Consider the following 19,099-nt stretch of genomic DNA (forward strand, 5'->3'; position numbering starts at 1 on the left):
CACTATACATAGTTGTTGCAATATTGCTTCTCAATTAACTGCAGAACCAAATCATTATTAACAACTATGACACATCTGTGCTAGGCATTTTGAGGAATACAAAGACATTCAAAAAAGAACCAATCCTTAAATTTAGTAAGATGGCAACTCAACAGGGATGTAAAAAATGGAGGAAAATCAGTAACTGAGGTAGACTCCATTGACCCTGAAACATGAGGAAGGATTCAAAAGACCTGAAAAGTGAAGTGGGCACTGTGAGATGGGGTAACATCATAAACAACTGTACGAAAATAGAATAAGCAAGCATTCATTCATTCACTCAGTCATACATTCACTCAGTGCTCACATTAGTGCCAGACTAAATATTTACTGACTACCCACATTGTGTCTTAGGCACACAGCTAGGATTACTATGTTCTTTCTTTTAATTCTTAAAACATATTATGAGGACATTCTCATGTTAATATCTCCCTACAGATGAGCACACAGTACCCTAAGGTTAAGGACCTTACCAAAGATTACTTGGACATTACGTGGGAATTCAAACCAAATTCTCAGTCTCAACTCTAATGCCCCCTCCCCATCTATTATTTTAAGTGGGAACTAGAGTAGAATAAGTAAGACTGGTGAACACAGATGTCAGCTATTGGCAGGACGGGAAAGATCCAAATGTGGAAAGATAAATAAGTTAGGACTTCATGTAAGTGATTCCTGGGAACCATGATATGGCCTTGAATAGAACGAAACCAGTGTTTTCTGAAGACGAATTTTCATAGCCACAAGCAAGACAGATGTGATAGAAGAATGTCTGTTATTAGAGAGATTCACCATTAAGTGATGAAAAAAATAAAAAAATACGATAAGGGCTGGGACCAAGATGATAACAGGAGGGAATGGAAGAAGACAGAATCTCTGAGGCAGTGACAACGTAGAAAATATTCGTATTACATAAATAAGTAAAACAACTGATAACTGGAAAGAAGTAAAACTGCCAATCTGCAGATGGTGTAGACAATCCAATGAAATCTACAAAAAAGCTATTAAAATAAGTGAATTTAGCAAAGTTGCAGGATTAAGATCAATATACAAAAATCAACTGTATTTCTGCACAGTTGCAATAAGCAATCAAAAGTTGAAATTAAAAATAAAAGCTATTACAACGATACCAAAAACTGAAATACTTGAGAGAAATTTGACAAAGGTGAATAAGACCTATACTTCAAAAACTTCAACCATTGCTAAGAACAATTAACAAAGACCTAAATAAATGGAGAGATACACTATCTTCACAGATGGGAAGATTCAATATTGTTATGATGTAAATTCTTCCCCGTAGAAAGATTCAATGTAGTCCCAATCAAAACCCCAGCATGTTTTTTTGGGTAGAAATTGACAAACAGATTCTAAAATTGACTTGGAAATGCAAAGGACCTAGAGTAGCCAAAATAACTTTGTAAAGTAAGAGTACAGTTGGAGGACTAATACTACCTGATTTTAAGTCATGGTAAATCAAACTGTGTGGTATAGGCATAAAGATAACACAAACATTATCAATAGACCAGAGTCCAGAAATAGAGTCACACATATATGGACAACTGATTTTTGACAGAAGTATAAAGTCATTCCAGTAAAGATAGTCTTTTCAAAAACTGCTGCTGGAACAACTGCATATTCATTGCAAACAAAAAAGAACTTTAATGCATATTTCACACTATATGCAAAATGAGCTAAATATGTATAACAGACCTAAATGTAAAACCAAAACTATACAAGTGCTAAAAGAAAGCATAAATCTTTGCAACCTTGGGTTAGGCAAATATGTCTTAGAGACAACAACAAAAGCACAGCCCAGCTCATAAAAGAACAAAAATTGATCGATTGTATTTCAAAAAACAATTTTAAAGCTTCTACTCTTCAGAAAACACTACTAAAACTATAAAAACACAAGCTACAGACTAAGAAAAAAAATATCTGATAAAGGACTTATACCCAGAATACATAAAGAACTCTCAAAACTCAGGAAGAAAATAAACAACCCAATTTGTTTAAATGGGTAAAAGGTTTAATCAGGCATTTTACCACAGAAGATATCTGGATGACAAATAAGCACTTCAAAATATTTTGGAAAAATAGTTTGGCCATTTCTTAAATAGTTATACATCTGTCATATGATCCAGCCATGCCACTTGTATGTATTTACAAAGGTTGCTTTATTTGTAATAGCCCAAAACTGGAGATTATTCAAGCATCTGTGAAAAGGTGAATAAATAAATGAGATATATCCATCCAACGGAATACAGCAACAATAAAAAGGAATGAACTACTGATACATACAACATCTTAAAATAGTTATGCTGAGTGAAAAGCCAGAGAAAGTATAAAAAGGAGGGAGGGAAGGAGGGAGGGAGGGAGAGAACGAAGGAATGAGGGAACATATTCAGTATGATTTTATGTATATAAAATATAAATACATGATATATGTAAAATTCTGGGAAATGCATACTAACCTATAGTGACTAAAAGCAGTTCAGTGTTTGCTTGGAGATGGAGCAGGGGGAGAGTGAGGGGGATTACAAAGGGGAACAAAGGAACTTGTGGGAGCAACTGATATGCTCACTATCTTGATCGTGGTAATGGTGTCACGTGTATATCCATGTCAAAACTAATCAAACTGTACACTTTAAATACATATAGCTCACTGTGTGTCCACACCTCAATTTCTTAAAAAGTAAAAGAACAAAACAAAGTATATGCAGGGGAAAAAAGTGAAAAAAGTTTAAGAAGAGTCAGGAAGAAGCCCTGTTTGTTCAGGAGGGGGTGGGTAGATGGATCCCTGAGGATTCCATGCAGTTTGAAGCAGCTGGATACGAAAAGACAGTGAACCAAGCCAAACATCATCTGTAGGCAGTGAGAAACATGGGTCTAAAAAACAAAAAGGCATCATTCCTTGAGAAACAGCAGAAGACACAGCAGCACAAGGCAGAGGAAGGTGCCAGGGTAGCTCAAAGCCTCATTAATCTATAACACACTATTTATGGTGCACTTCCCCTTGGCCTGTCAGCTTTTTAAAATGCAAAAGACTGCTCTCCTGGCTTATTTCACTGATAGATGCAACTGAAACAAGAGATGCAGACAAAGCCCACATCCTCTCACAGGTCCCGGCAGACAATCAAACTTAGCTCAGCTTGCTTTGAAATGGTATTTCTCAAAAGAATAGAACACACCTTGCAGAATTCATCTTGATAAGTAAGCATTCAAGGAGACACACAGTTCAGCAGAAAACATCTGAAACTGACTTATACTTCTGAATTGCTTAAAGCAAGGAGGGAATCTCATCCAAAACATCTTGTGTTACAAATGTAACAAAAATGGCACATTTTATTTATCTAAATAAATAGCTCAGTGAAGAGTTAATAGATTGCTGACATCGCTATCTGGACGGGGTGTGGGGGGGTCCAGTCCCCACCTCGCCACACCCCCTGCAGTGAACACATTGCCACCTTCTCAATAAAGGTTCCCTAAGTCCCCTCTTCACTGCGCTCCCTTGATAGAATTGATTACTTTCTGCCCTCGTAACTATACTTGAAAACAGCACTTAGGTTCCTTAAGCTATTAGAGGTTAAGTACTATCCTACTCATCCCAAAGCCAAAACACAGCGTTCTGTACACACTAGGTGCTAAATCTGGGAAAAGACTTTGACAGCATTCCGCCAAAGGTGACAAGCTCTCAAGAGGCCGAAACACCAAACCCAAGGCTCACCAGGTTGTGCTAACTGCAGCATACTGAGGCCGAGGGGATAGATACATGGGGGTTCACTACATTATCCTGTCAACTTTGTATATGCTCAAAATTCTCCACAATAGTTTAAAAATAATAGAGGGTAGGTGAAAATATGATCAAGCCTTTTTTGTTCTTACGTTCCTACCTTTGAACTTTTCTTTCCTTTTTCCTTTAAACTTGATCTTTGCCAGCCTCCCCCCTTTGTTGTCAACAGGCCCACTGGGTCATTAGCTATTTAACAAATGGTGGTTTGAAGGATAAAAGACAGACCCTTCGCACAGGCAGTGGAATTCCAAATGCTAGACTCTTGGCTCCACAATGTCTGATTCAGAAGAACTGCTGGGAGCTATTAGTTGAGCTCGCCCACCCAGGCATATGAAGACTCCTTCCTTTTTACACCACTCCCATATGCCTCTCATTTAGGCCTCCAGTTTTGTGATTGTGTGCTTTCGTTTAGCGCAGAAACAGATCAGACCCAGTGTTACCACAGAAATTATTAGGAAGGTCCAAGGGTAAAGGAATCCAGAAAGAAGCAGTTTCAAATGTGGAATTGCAACAGATCGGAATTTTTTTTTCTAACGGGGCAATAATCCAACAAAAATGCATTTTCAAAATCCCCAGACACAAGTTGAGGATATACAATAACAGTATGTGAGATGTATTCTGGACCAAATGAGAGTATTTGCCATCTTGTAAGCCCATCTGTGCTTTCCCACCTCTGCGCCTTTGTTAGCATTCTCCCCCATACCTGGAACTGTGGCCTAGGTCATATCTGCAGCTATTTTCATTTAAAAAAAAAATTACGTATTAGTGATTTCTTCTTTCTTGATACAAAGATACTAGAAGTCCTATTATGCCTAGTTTTTTCTTTCTTTTTAACTCATAAAGAGAACAAAATAAGGAGGACAGAGATAGGAAGATCTGCAGTAATTAACTAGAATTGAAAGAGGAATGGAAGGTTACTTAAAACAAAAACAAAGTGTGAGAAATGTTATAATGTGAAAATAACTGGGCTGGGGGAAGTGCAAACTCCCAGGGGAAAGGAAAGGTTCAAACACTTCCTCAAACCAGCCAACTGGTGGCCCCATTAGCCCCAGGACTTGGTACTGGATGGAATAGATTAAGTTGGTTCTTGGGCAGATAGCCTGATTCTCACCCAAAAGAGTGGGCATGTTAAGGAAGGGTGAACATAGTTATATATACAACTCTGGCAAAAAGGTGTAGACACATGACTTGTAACAACTGCAGATCCCTGATTACACACACAAGAACAGGGGGCAGGAATATAACTGACATGAGTCAAAGGTTGATAATAAAGGCCCAATCTGGGATCCTCTGAGTCAAAGAGGGAAAAGTAGCCAACTAAACAAATCAAGCCAATCAGAAAAGTCTGGATTCGAGTCATGATCTGCTTCTCTTTAGATCACCTGAAAGCTATCCTTCAAGCCTGCCTGGTTCAGAGGACATTTTCCACACACAACCTTTACTGATCAGCTTCTTTATTCCATTCACGTGTCCTCACCTTAACCTGTCTCAGTCACTTGAGTTCACAGGCCATACACCTCTGACAAAATATTAAGGTTCTTAAGATCTGGAAAATTTGTCCTATGCAGAATTCCTAGTTCTTTGCCTTTCATGAAAAATGTGCCACATACATATTTTTTCTTTGGTTTTTGAAATTTGGACAAATCACAATATCCAGAACTCAGTAGCATAAAATTTAAATAACCAGAAAACACATATTTATTATAAAACATGTACAGGTTAAACGGTGTATAATATCTGTATCTAGGACATCAAGGAGAACACTTTTTAATAAGATTCCTGGATTTAGCAAACCTTATTAAATATTCATATGAAGAGCTGGCTCAACATGACTCCACAAGTCTTGTAACGAAGCTGAGGACTTAAAACGAGCTTGCCACCAACCGATCCTATAAAATTAGGGAATATTAGAATAATCATCCACATAATGACAGGTACAGAGATCTTTGTTAACATTCTCCCCTATACCTGGAACTGTGACCCAGGTTATATCTGAATCTATTTTCTTTTTTTTTTTAATTTAAGTATTACCGATTTCTTTCTTGATACAAAAATACCAGGAGTAATACTGTGACAATTTTGTTTTGTTTTGTTTTCTTAACTCACAAAGAGAACAAAGGGGGAGAGAGACGGGAAGACCTTCCGCAGTAATTAAAGTAGGATGCATACCTGCACTCACTTGAGTATGCGGCTTTATGGCCAAATTCTCACTGTAGTACTGCAATGCAAGCCAGGAAAGATGTGAAACTAGAACTTTCCAGGCCTTCTGACCACAAAAAAGCAGAATGGGATAAACACCTCTCAAAGCAGTATTCAGACAACAGTCCTCCTCGTATGGAAATATGGCTTAAGGCATTGACTTCCTTTATTACAATCAATTTGACATTTTTATTTGGCCTTACTGGAAGAAGGTAGGAGTATCCACAGTACAGTATCAGTATCCTATAAGAAGCTAATTTATAATTCTGAATTTGGGTTTTAGACAATTTAAAACTTTAGTTTTGCCATAAAATAAATTTATTCATCAGAGATGTTTTGGTTTTGGTAAAGAGCTATCTTCTGGGCAAAGAATAGAGATTTCTCCAAAGATATGCAAATGACGATAAGCGCACGAAGAGAAGCTCCACATTATTAGCCAATAGGGAAAATGCACATTAAAACCACAATGTGAAGCCACTTCAGCCCACCAGATATGGCTGTAACCAAAAAGATAATAATAAGTACTGGGGAGGATGTGGAGAAATTGGAAAGTTCATGTACTGCTGTTGAGAATGGAATATCGTCAGGCACTCTCCCAAAGTGATCCAGCAGTTCCTCAAAAGGTTCAACATAGAATTACCACAAAATCCAGCAATTCCACTCCTGTTATACACCCAAGAGAGCTGAAAACATATCTGTATAAAAATAGGTACAGAAATGTTTATAGCAGTATGCATAATAGCAGGAGTTGTAAACAAATCAAACATACATCAACTGATAAATGTTTAAGTAAAATTTGTTAGTAGAATCTCGTTCTTCATAGTACTTATGTTCTATCAAGTTGCCACAAACACTGAATTGGCAAATGGTGAACCACCGCTCCTAGGGGAAATTCAGGACTGGCTTCTTTCAAGCCCCTAGTCACATTTTCATCAATAGATCAATACATAGTCTTGTTTTACGTGTTTCTGTTTAAAGACACCTTATTTAATGTATATTGTTGACTTATTAAATTGAACTCATGGCCAATAGCAATATAACCCACACCTTAATTTAACACACATTTCCTCCGCAAGGCACATCACAGCCTTCTGGTGTTTAGAAACATTAGATGGTACTTCAGCACCATACTAACCGGCCATTCTAAACAGCGAACTCACCACAAAAAGCACAAAACAGACCATGAAAAGGACTTGTTTCCAGCATGACAGCAAAAGCAAGAAGGCAAAGTCACCTTGTTCAATTTTAGCTGGGAATGTGAGTGTTGGGTGACTCAAATTTTCACTGCTCTGCTCACAAGTACATATGACCACATATAATTGACTTCGGGATTACAGATAAATTTTAGCAAGTAGGCAAATTTGCAAATGCAGAATTTTTGAATAAGGAGGATTGACTGTGTATCATACACTGGACATTATCAGCCATAAAAAGGAATGAAGTGCTGACACATGCTACAAGATGGAGAGACCTCAAAAACATGCTAAGTGACAGAAGTCAGTCACGAACGGCCACATGTTGTATTTTTCCCCAATTTTAAATATTGCCAATTAATTCAAAAAAGCTTAAATATAATGCAATTCAAACAATGTTTTTACTACTTAATATGAAATGTCCAGAATAGGCATATCCAGAGACAGAAAGTAGATTAGGGGCTGGGAAAGAGAATGATGTGGAGTGATTGCTAATGGGTACGGGGTTTATTTGGGGAATGACGGAAATGTTCTGGTATACAGTACTGATGGTTGCACAATCTTCTGTATACACTAAAATCCATTAAACGTACACTTTAAGAGTGCAATATGTGAATTATAGCTCAATAAAGGCTGTTTACAAAATTTTTGTTATCCACATTTTCTGATCTATGCACAGGAGTCATACATATGACTTTCTTTTCAAATTAATACCAAAAAAAATTGTGCTTATTACCTGAGTGTAACTTAACCAGGTCATTTCTAGCACAGCAAGGATAAAGTTAACTCTCCTCTAAGCACATACTTCTAATAAGATCAATCCTATTTTATTAAATTCATTTTATTACATTTATTGGGGTGACATCGGTTAATAAGATTATACAGGTTTCAAGTGTACAATTCTAACACATTATCTGCATATTGTGTTGTGTGTTTACCAGCCAAAGTCAAGTTTTAAAGTGTGTAACTGAACATCTGAATAAGAAAAAAATACTTAAAACTAAATTTGCAACAAAATTTATTTTATTTGAAAATGAGAATATTTGAAAGTTTGTAGCAAGCCCGTCTAGGCAAGTCCCAGGAGAAAATGAGAACAAAGGGAGAGAAATGTTACCCATCACTCAAGATCCCACAGTCTGAAAACCCCTTTGTTATTCCAAAGCCATACCCATCTAGATGGTTACAGTAAGCAACAGAGTGAAGAAACCACTTCTCTGTTCAAACCCTCAGATTCTGAATTCCAGCTACCTTTTTAAGGATCCAAAAGTCGCAATAATATAAAAAGGAGAACAAAAGAAGGTACTTTAAAAAGTCATCTGAAAATCACCTAGTCTACCCAGGTTCCACATCCTCCTTTCCTACCCAACCAAGAATTCAACCCACATGACTCATGGCAGGACAGTTTTGATTTTCTTAATAAAAGATCTTAACTTGAGGTTTATTAAGAAACATTCCAATTTTTATTAAATGCCAACTATGTACCAGGCACTGAGTTACATGTAATTCTCTGAATCAAAAAAATAGAAATATCTGTACATATTTTGGTGGCTTTAAAACTTAAGTCTGCTAAATTCGAGACAACTAATAACTGTCTTAAAAACTTATTTTTTAAAGCCTAGGGAAAGAAATTAGCTCTTAAACCAAAAGATTAATCAAAAATCAACTCCATTATAAAAGCAGCAAACCTCTCCATACCTTCCCTCTCCCACCATTTTCCAATCCCTTGGCTTGCTTTATTTTTCTTCAAAGCATTTATCTACACCTGGGGTTTTAGCAGACATTTGTTTGCTTGTGATTGGCTGTCTCCTCACTAGACTGTGAGCCCCAGGGGAGCAAGGAATTTGTTTCGATCACTGCTCTATCTCTAGTACCTAAAATGGTACCTGGCACATAGGAGACACTCAATAAATATTTGTTGAATGAATCAATTATATTCGTGAATGAAGCCAAATATTCAGATGTTTTTCTCTGGCATCCCTGCAGAACACTCTTTACAGAACTTCATTTTAACCTTGCACATAAGAGGCAGAAATAAGAACCATGCACTATACTTCCTTCATTGTATTTAAAATTCTTAACAATCCATTGTTGTTCAAAGTCTCCTAAAGGCCAATGCAATGGATTCATTTTAGAGTTCAAGGCAGGAAGGTAAGCTGACATGTATGAGGTGTGATCAAAAAATACGGTGAATGTTTAAATTTTAAAAATACAGTAAAACACATTGCTATTAATCCCCCTCAAAATATCTTCCCCTCCCCCCCACTTCAAACACACTTATCCCATCGTTCTTGCCACTTTCTGAAGCAGTTCTGGAAGTCCTCTTTCGTGGCTGCCTCGATATCCTGAATCATTTTGACTTTGAGGAAGGGCCAGAAGTCAGTTGCACGGTGCCAGATCCGGTGAATAATGTGGATAAGGACACACCGTAATGTTGTTATTTGACAGAAATTGCCATACCAGAAGCGATGTGTGACACGGAGTGTTGTCATGATGGAGGATGATTTATGGCACATGTTAAAACACACCTTCTCTCAACTGTAGCTCACACCAAACAGACTGCACCGAACAAGCTGAAACTTGTCACACACTGTTAACTACCTAAGGTTCATGCCTCGCTTCCTGTAGTAAAGATTCCTGCCTTTCCGTTGGATGGCACTCTCGGCAGCAGCCATCACCGTATTTTGTGATCACTCCAAGTGGTGTCCTTGCTGAGAAAAAGAAAGCTGTATATGTAACCCACAATTTTCATAGTGGTTCCTACTCTGCCGTCCTTGTTTAGAACTTCATTAGCTTCATATTTAATTATTGTGCTTTCGCTCAGGCTAATATAAATTCCCTTCATCATTTCATTCTACTTAATTTTTCTCAAGAAGGGTGTAAATACTCAAAAATTGTAAAAACTTCTCTCATCCAGGTAAGAATCCCATTTTTTAAAAAGCTCTTGGAAAATGAGAATTAATCATCTTAATTCATTATAAAGTCTATGTCTTAACCCAATACATCTCAAATTTAATGTACATATGAATCACCTGGGGAAATATTATTGAAATGCAAATCCAGTAGGTCTGGGCCAGAGCCCGAGACTCTCTATTTGAAACAAGCTTCCAGGTGACACAAATGTAGCTAAGTCCACAACATACAATGTGTACCCGCTTTCCTCATGGCTAAGGTAAATCTGATGTTGCCTGCCCCTTCCTGTCTAGTACTAAAGGGAGTAAGTATTTAGTAAGTATTACTTACTAAAGTAAGTAAGTAAGTCTCAGTTCCCGCTCCCTGCACCAGAACGCAGGACATGGTGAGGCCAAAAAGGAACAAAAACGGAGCCATGGATGAGGGTTCATACCACTATATTCTTGCTGGCAGCTGGGTTGGAGACACAGGAAGCAGGCTCCACACGATCCGTAATCTGCCTAAGCGTACTTGCTAGCTTCCTAAACACACTTGGTAGCCACAATCCGCACTTGCTAGAGCAGCCACAGCAGTTATCAGTGGCTAATTGGCTAACTGGTGACAGCTGACGGCCAACTAGTCACAGCTGATGACCATCTACTACCCAAGCCAGCACCTTTCCACGTGAGGCCGAGAGCCTGGAAACTGCTCTCTGGGACTCGTCCCCACAGTATACAACTAGCCAACTTTTGCAAAACAACCCTTAATGGCTTAATCGTCTATGCTTTCTCTTAATCAGGCACAGTTTCTTAAACTTTTCAACTGGAGTTTGTTTCTTAACCTTATTTGGGGATCTCTGAATCCTCTCAAATGCTGTCCACGTGTATCTCGTAAACTGAGGTGCATAAATATGAAGTTAAACCTTGAGTATGATAGGGTAGGGCAAACTCCTAGCTCCGTCACACAGCCCAGTAATAGGATGATTGTTTCTGAAACATTATATGTAACATAGGCTCGTTTTTAGTTTGTAGTCCCAGGTGAGCTAAAATTATGTACATAGCTGGTTGTTCACTACATTAAATTGGCTCACTTTGCTATTTCTTTGTAAAATATCACTGGATTTGATCCACTTTTTCAGAATTAAAAATTATTTTGAATTTTTCACCCAATTCTCCAAGGAACCAGACCCCGCTATCCTGAGGAAGTATTTTCTCTAGGTCTTTGTGGGGACAGAGCCCCAAAAAGCAGTTTCCAGGCTCTCGGCCTCACATAGAAAGGTGCTGGCTCAGGTAGTAAATGGCCATCGACTGTGATCAAATGGCCAGCAGCTGTGGCTAGTTGGCCGTCAGCTGTAACCAGTGAGCCATTAGCCATGAATATAACTGCCGTGGCTAGGCTAGCAGAAAGAAAAAAAGGGGGAGCTAGCAAGAAGATGGTGGCTGAGTCTGCAAGCGACACAGTGAGGGTTGAGAATTGTGTTGCTCCTGGTTCCTGTGTCTCCAACCCAGCCGCCAGTGAGAGTATAGTGGTGTGACTCCCTTACCTATGGCTCCGTGGGTGTTCCTGTTTGGCCTAGCCATATCCTGCGTTCTTATGTGGGGAGTGGGACCAGAGACCCCGCCTGACCCCCGCACGACACATGGCGAAGTCGGCAGGATCCCCTGCACTACAGTCTTAGTTTTCTCATCAGTGAAAATAGTTAGGGATGAGGGAATGCTCTCTAGTCTTTCCAAGAATCTATGACTCTACCGTCTGTTTCCCTTCTATTCTTTCATGCATGTGATCTATGACCTTCATTTTGCTATTTTGCATAACGAACGGCCCTTTTTTGCTTACTTCCCAGTTTTGCAACGAGAAGAGCGTGCCATAAACTATATATACATATTACTGTTTTTAACTATCCTTAGGAGGATCTCTCTCAGAGAAGTTAGTATCATGAACTAGAAATATCCTCAAGTAACTAAAAACAAAAATAAAAACAACAAAAAACCCCTTAAATTATCTTGCTCAGTGCCAATCCAATAAAAACAAGCAGCCAAATGTACATCTTTTTTGTTCACTTTTCTTGTTGTTATTGTCCTGACCAAAGTCAACACCTGTGCACAGGTAAAAGTTGTACTTAGGTGTATGTGACTAGAAAGAGCTGTAGCTAAGGAAAAGCAATCAATTAGCTCTTCTCTTAAGTCTTAAGTCTTATCAGCTGTGTTTTCCTGATGACAAAGGATCTGTCCACCTGGCCCCACAGATGGTACAGCTGCAGTTAAAGTAAAACACCTGGTTCATGCACATCCATTCCACACAGTTTGCTACAACAATGCTAGCTGCAGATTAGGCAAGCCCAGGTCAGCATTTTCACCTTTTTTGCCCAGATTAAAGCCAACAACATTTTTAACTATAGGATGCTAAAATATTCCTTTCATCTCCAAAACACAAATACAACAATGTTAACGAAGTTACAATGATGATGTCAAAGAATTGTTATAAAGTATGACAATCCTAGGTTACAAATATGGTTGTCATTAACCACTTCCAAATCTGCTTAATTTAGAACATTTATAGGAAGATATAGTAAAATGAGCTCATTATTCCCCAGCAGTCCGTGCTTCATATTAAGAATGATAATGTCAATACCAGTAAATGTGAATGAATGGATAATGCTAAATAAACAGCATGTGAAAAATGAGAATCTCTTCCTAGTTTAATACAGAAATTTTACAATCGAGAAATTTTCTGTTCTCCCCATGGAAACTTAAATTAACTTAATCTCTACTTAAATCCTCAGAGGATTTTCTCCCCATTAAGGAAAGACTCATCAATACTGGTAAACTAAAAACAATGATTATTTACTGAGCAAATAAACAAAAACACTCATGAGACGATAAATTATTTTATGCCACAGTCTATGAGTTAGTGTGAATGCTGAAAAGTTATACTTCTGAGGATATTTTAATGGCTTATGAAGGACATGGTGTAAATATTGGAAATTAAGGATGTCCCAGGGATACAGTAAGCTACAGATAACAGAGCTTGCTTACCAAAAGACGATGTAGCATTATCTAGTATGTATAATACAAAACAATCAAATTAGAGATATATTCTTTGAGCAAAAAATAAAATCAAACATTAGTCCCTCCTCCTCCCTACGTCAGGCTGCATTAACTAATCTCTCTCCCTAATACTTTCTCAGATGTCTCCATTTGTCACTCTGACCACAAAGTGTTCTATATCAAAATAGTTTTTCTTCCCTGTAACTCTTCCGCCAACTAGACTTAGATGGTCTTTGTCAGGTTTAGACACTCTAAGCGCTGTTTCTCACAGTTTAACCCATCTATAATTACTACTTAGGAAGCTTAGTAAAAATGCAGATTTCTGGGCCCTACCCCAACCTCCAGAATTTAAATCTCCAGGAGGTGAAGTCCCAGAAGCTGCATTTAACAAGCTTCCCAGATGCTTTGGAATGCACATCAAAGTGTACACTGCAGAGTTATTTCCCCTCCTTAATCATTATTTTAATATCAGCCTATATTTACCAGTTACTTGACATTAATTCACCTTCATTACTCTGGGATTCTGAGACCCATACAAATCCATTTCCTGTTTGGTCTGTCCTGTCTCCAGCAAGAGCCTACTTCATTATCTTCTCAGTATGACTGACTCCTTAGTCCACTGACTGGCCCAGAGCAGATCTCGTGTAAAAGTTGTTATCCCACAAGAGCAGTTCAATTCTTTTCTCTTTCTGAAAATATTAACGAGAATTTAATGAGTGCATCATTAAAAGTTAGGCATTAAAAGCAAAATGCATTATCTATCATTTGTATTAGTTTACAATGGTGGAAATGATCACCTAAATACCTGGAGAGTTTGATCCACCTGAAGCTTTTCTTCTGTGTCATTCATAGCAGGAAGGACCTACTTTCATTTCCAGGACAGTTCTGTCTAGTTACAGGTTCCTTACTTCCTTTCTTCTACTATCAGGCAGAGAAACATCATCTCCTATAACCAAAGGTAACAGGTGCACCTCCAAGAGCCAGTTACTCCAAAATGGACAACCTTGCACTTTCTGAGGAAGGGAAAAGGACTTGAAGGGTGTTTGGCAGCTTCATGAAGCAGTCGCTCATATATCTGCCTGTTTTACAGAGTATTTGGAAAGTTCTCTGACATGGAAGGTGTGATCATTTTAAAGGCATCTCACTACTAACGTTCAGCAAATCAATACTGAATGTTGCTGTCGTTCATAAAAATCTATTCCGAGGTACTTAAAACAACAGAAGAGATAAATGTCTTTGCTCTTGTTTAAAGCAAAGAAAGATCTGACAGAACAGTTCTGTGGACTTCCCATCTGACTGGAAATTATAAAGACTGGAAAAAATTATGTACAGTATGATTCTGTTTATGAAAACCACTATACATTTGTGTATTACAGATGTGTAAAGGTATCCAAAAAAGTCTGGAAATACACACAAACTTTCAGTGAGGAGGTAAATGGGAATTATTACTCTATTTGTGGAACTTATTTTAAGAACATCTTGTACTGCTTTTGTAAAAAATTTTTTCAAAAATTATAGTGTCAAAGCAGAATACTATATAATAAATTACCATTCTTTCAGGATAGCTGAAAACTGGAGCATGGTAGCTATGAGAGTTAGTATATGTAATGTTGTGGAGTTAGGACTTGGGTTCAGGTCTTGTCTCTACTACCTAACCAGAGGCATGTCCGACGTCATTATGAGTCAATTCTTCACACAGGCAGCCTGTTTCTTCCATTGTAAAGTGGACACGGTAATAGTACTCAATCCACAGGCTGTTGTGAGCAGTGAATAAAATAAGTTGTGTGACACCCCCACTTAAACTATTATTTTTCAAATTACATATTACAAACATGCTTTAAAATACAATGTGAAACCACTCTATGGTTAAAGCTTTCTTCAGGTAGCTCCCAATGTACTTTATAGTCATATAGAGCTTCGTAAGGTCATGACAGTAATGATCATTTCACACAGAATAACAGACATGGAAACTATGATAGACTAGATTAAATCTATACAAAGTCTGGTAAATTCAGTCACAAACCTTTCAAACCAGTACCCAGGAACTTTCTCCGTAAGTACATTCCTGATATTTTACTTCCTCGTTGAATAGCTCTCACAAAAATAGAAGAAAATCTGCACAATGTAAATTCTAAATAATAAGCTTTACAAGTGTTGAAATGAAGAGAATTCTTCTATAGAATTCTGTTCCCTCTATATCACTCCAAAGGCCAGATGTGGTGCAATCTCCACTTTCATTTACCATGTTATTTATATATCCTACTGCCTACTCAACAATCTCTAGTTGGATTACTGAATAGACATCTCATACGCAACATGTCCCCTTATCAAATCCTGGTTTCCCACCCCAGTCCAAACCTACACGGGACTCCTACCCTCTCCCAAGTCTTTCTCAAATCAGTAAAACAGCAACTTAAGCCAATAATCTTGGATTCTCCTTGACACACATACCCTCATCCCCATATCCAATCCACTTGGGCAAATCCTATCTGCTCTACCTTCAAAATATCCTCAATCCATCTATTTCTCCTTATCTCCACCATTAACATTTTGATCCAAGCTACCAACCTCCCTCTCTTGGCCTACAGCAATAATTTCTTAATTCCCATTCCTGCTTCCACCTTTGTCCCACTAAAGTGTTTTCTCCAAAAGCATAGTGATCTCCTTAAAGGTAAAAGAGATAATGTCACTCCTCTGCTCAAAACCCTCCAATGGCTTTCCATCTTATTTAGAAAATCCAAAATTGTTTCCTTGACTCTTAAGATGCTGCATGTTCTGGCCTGTTTACCTCCCTGAGATCAGCTTCTACCATTATCAGCCCTCCTCAACGTGCTCCAGTCATACTAGCCTTCTTGATGTTTTGTGAACATACCAGCATGCTTCCACCTCAGGGCTTTGACCCTTGGTATTCCCTTTGCCTAGACCGCTCCTCTGCCAGACAGCCACATGGCTAGCTTACTTCCCTCAGCTCTGCTCAGATGTCACTTGATCAGAAGTCTTTCTTAACTAATGTATCTAATAACACTCCCCATCCTCCTCTTCTCTCTATCCAATATAACTTCTTAATACTTTAGCATCACCTGAATATATTAAACATGAGTATAAAATATATTTTAGGAGTGGCCAGTTGGCTCAGTTGGTTAGAGTGTGGTGCTGGTAGCACCAGAGTTGCCAGTTCGATCCCCGCATGGGCCACTGTGAGCTGCGCCCTCCTTAAAAAAAAAAGTGTGTGCGTGTGTGTGTATTTATTTATATATATCAATCACACTAAATTCCAAGAGGACTTTGTTTTGTTTACTACTGTATCCCTCATATCTTACACAGAGTAAAGGCTCAGCAAAATATTAAAAGAATGTATAATAAATGGAATTCTCATAGACTGGTGATACAAGTATAAACTGGTAGGTACAACTCTGGAAAACTTTTTGGCAGTGTCTACGAAAGGTGAACATATACAAACTTGATGACCCACCAATTCTACTCCTAGGTATATACCCAAAGATATACAACGTTCCTTGCAGCATTAGTCCTAACAGCCAAAATCTGGAAACAATCAAAACATCCATTAACAATTGGATAAATTGTGGTATGTTTTTTATAGTGGAATTCTGTACAGCAATGAGAATGAACTATTGTCCAATAAAAGAAGCCAGATACAGAAGAATACACAGTATATGTCTCTATTTATATAATGTTCTTTTTTAAGGGCAAATTTAATTCATGGTGACAGAGGTCAGGATATTGGTTACCCTGGGGGTAGAGGGAGGGATAGTGACTGGCAGGTGAAAGGTGGGCATCTGAAGTAGTCGCTCTGAATGTTCTACTTCTTGATCTACAGAGCAGTTACACAAGTACGATCACTTTGTGAAAACTCATTGAGCTGTACATTTATGATTTACACATTTTTAATGAAAAGTTTACATAAAAATTAAAAAATTACAGGGAAAAAGAAACATTGTCAAGCTGTCTTCCAAACAGCTATTACAACTAATATTTTCATTTATCTTTTAAACATCTCTCAATTATTGGACATGAGTCAAGTTATTTTCATTTAAAATATAATTCAAGATTTGCCAAGCTTCTAAATATATATATATATATATATATATATATATATATATATACACACACACACACATATATAATTCAAGATTAAATTACTGGCTAAAGCCACTTTTTTTTCCCTCCCCTTCTTCCGCCTCCCCCCCCAACTCCGGTTCAGGCCGATGTTTCTCAGCCTACTTGTGCAGGACACAGCTCCCTGGCCCATGCTGGTATTATGAACCTTGTGTTCCACCTGGCTGAGGCAGTCGGTCGCCAGCTGTAGCCCCATGGCAGCACTCAGCAGCTCACACCGAGCTTCGACCTTTGGCTGCTTACAGCAGCCCAGCTCCAGAGAGAGCCGTTGTTCAAGACGGCGCAGCTCACTGACTCATGTGGGAATTGAACCGGCGACCTCGGCAATATGAGCACGGCGCTCCAACCACCTGAGCCACTGGTCGGCCCTATAAACTGGGCCACCTATAAAGTGGAATCCAAGTGTGAAGAAAACCAACCCAAAGATCCCTTGTCACTACACCATACTGTCTACCTAGATACAAGGACCTAATTTCAATAAGAAAAATTTACTCATCTGTTACTGACAGATCTTTCCCCAAAGGTTTCTTGTTTTAAATGTCATCATTCAGGGTAAATTAATAAAACCAGAAGCCCTGTTTTCCCCCTTAATCTGTGGGATTGATATCAGTCTGTCATGTTCTAATATTTAATTGGCAAGGATTGTCTGCCTGTTTTCCCTATAATTGAGAAGAAAGTTCACATGTAAACAGAATTGATTTGGCAAATGCATAAACATACAAAGAGATCCTTTCCTTAAAACAAGTTTATGCTCCACACATGGCCAAACCATCACACAAGTAACTCTTCAGTTGCCTCCAAACGAGAAAGCTAGAGTCAAACCAATTAAGTAAGCCCTAATGGCATCCCAATTTCCTATTTCTGAAAGCAGAAGTTTAAATAAAACCCTCTTGGCTTATAAATCCTATTCAACCATCCAGACAATCCTGTCACACATAGTTCCAAATCTGCATTTATGAATATGTGCCACAACCAAAAAAAGCTTTGATTACTGCATATTACAGCTTTCACTGCCACAACCAACATGTGCTTTAAAAAATCAGGGAATTTCAAGTGCTTTAGAAAATGGAAATGATAGCCTTAGTTAGAAAAGATGACGATAAACTAAATGTGACCTAACTGTGGTCTCCAAACTTTACATGTCTTAATAAATCTGCATAAGTTATCCTATTTACCTGCAGCCACTAAAACGAAGAAACAATTGTTAAAGGATGTCAGATACCATGTACTAGTATAATCTGGTCTGAGGATTTTATCAGGGTTCCCCAGGATTTATTGCCTTTTAATTCATAGAACCAAAGACTGTGGAAGGAGAAGGACATCAGAGATCTTTTCTCTTTGGATTTCCCTGTATCTAGAGCATTCCTTCGCCTCAACAAAAATCTGCGTACCTCTATGTGCACATAATAGGAGCTCAAAGTGAGTTCAAGGACATAATAGGGGCAGCAAGAGCAGAGTAATCACTGCCTATGTTTTTGTGCTGATAAAAAGTAATTTCACAACAATGAAAAGGAAGCTGACTTACTATTAACACAGGCACAAAGCTTTTAAGACACGAGACTAAGGCAAAATATAATCCACAAGAACTGGAAATAAGGCCAGCGTTCATCAGGAAAAGCTGACCAGCAAGTTGATAATATGAGTTAGTAATGTTCACTGTCAAAAGACACACCAGAGGTCAACAGTCTACAGAACAGCAAAATTCCATCTCAACTCTCCCTTTGTGCTAGAAAATAATGTAATCCTCCCAGCATCACTGGATATTAAGGTGAGAACAAGGGGGAAAGGGCAGAAATTAATTCAAACAG

General features: G+C 38.2%; 1 protein-coding gene across 4 annotated transcripts in view; it reads right to left on the reverse strand.

The window, feature by feature from the left end:
* CBFA2T2 (CBFA2/RUNX1 partner transcriptional co-repressor 2) overlaps positions 1-19,099 on the reverse strand; it is a 131,757-nt gene that overhangs the window by 99,456 nt on the left and 13,202 nt on the right. Inside the window, exon 1 of one of the 4 annotated variants that reach the window (XM_033094833.1) lies at positions 13,638-13,662. The exons of the other annotated variants lie outside the window; for them this stretch is intronic. The gene's annotated coding sequence lies outside the window, so the exon portion shown is untranslated. Of the gene's footprint in view, positions 1-13,637; positions 13,663-19,099 lie in introns of those variants that run through there. 4 annotated transcript variants of the gene reach the window in all.

Source organism: Rhinolophus ferrumequinum, chromosome 23 (genome assembly GCF_004115265.2).
Source record: "Rhinolophus ferrumequinum isolate MPI-CBG mRhiFer1 chromosome 23, mRhiFer1_v1.p, whole genome shotgun sequence".
Classification (NCBI taxonomy): domain Eukaryota; kingdom Metazoa; phylum Chordata; class Mammalia; order Chiroptera; family Rhinolophidae; genus Rhinolophus; species Rhinolophus ferrumequinum.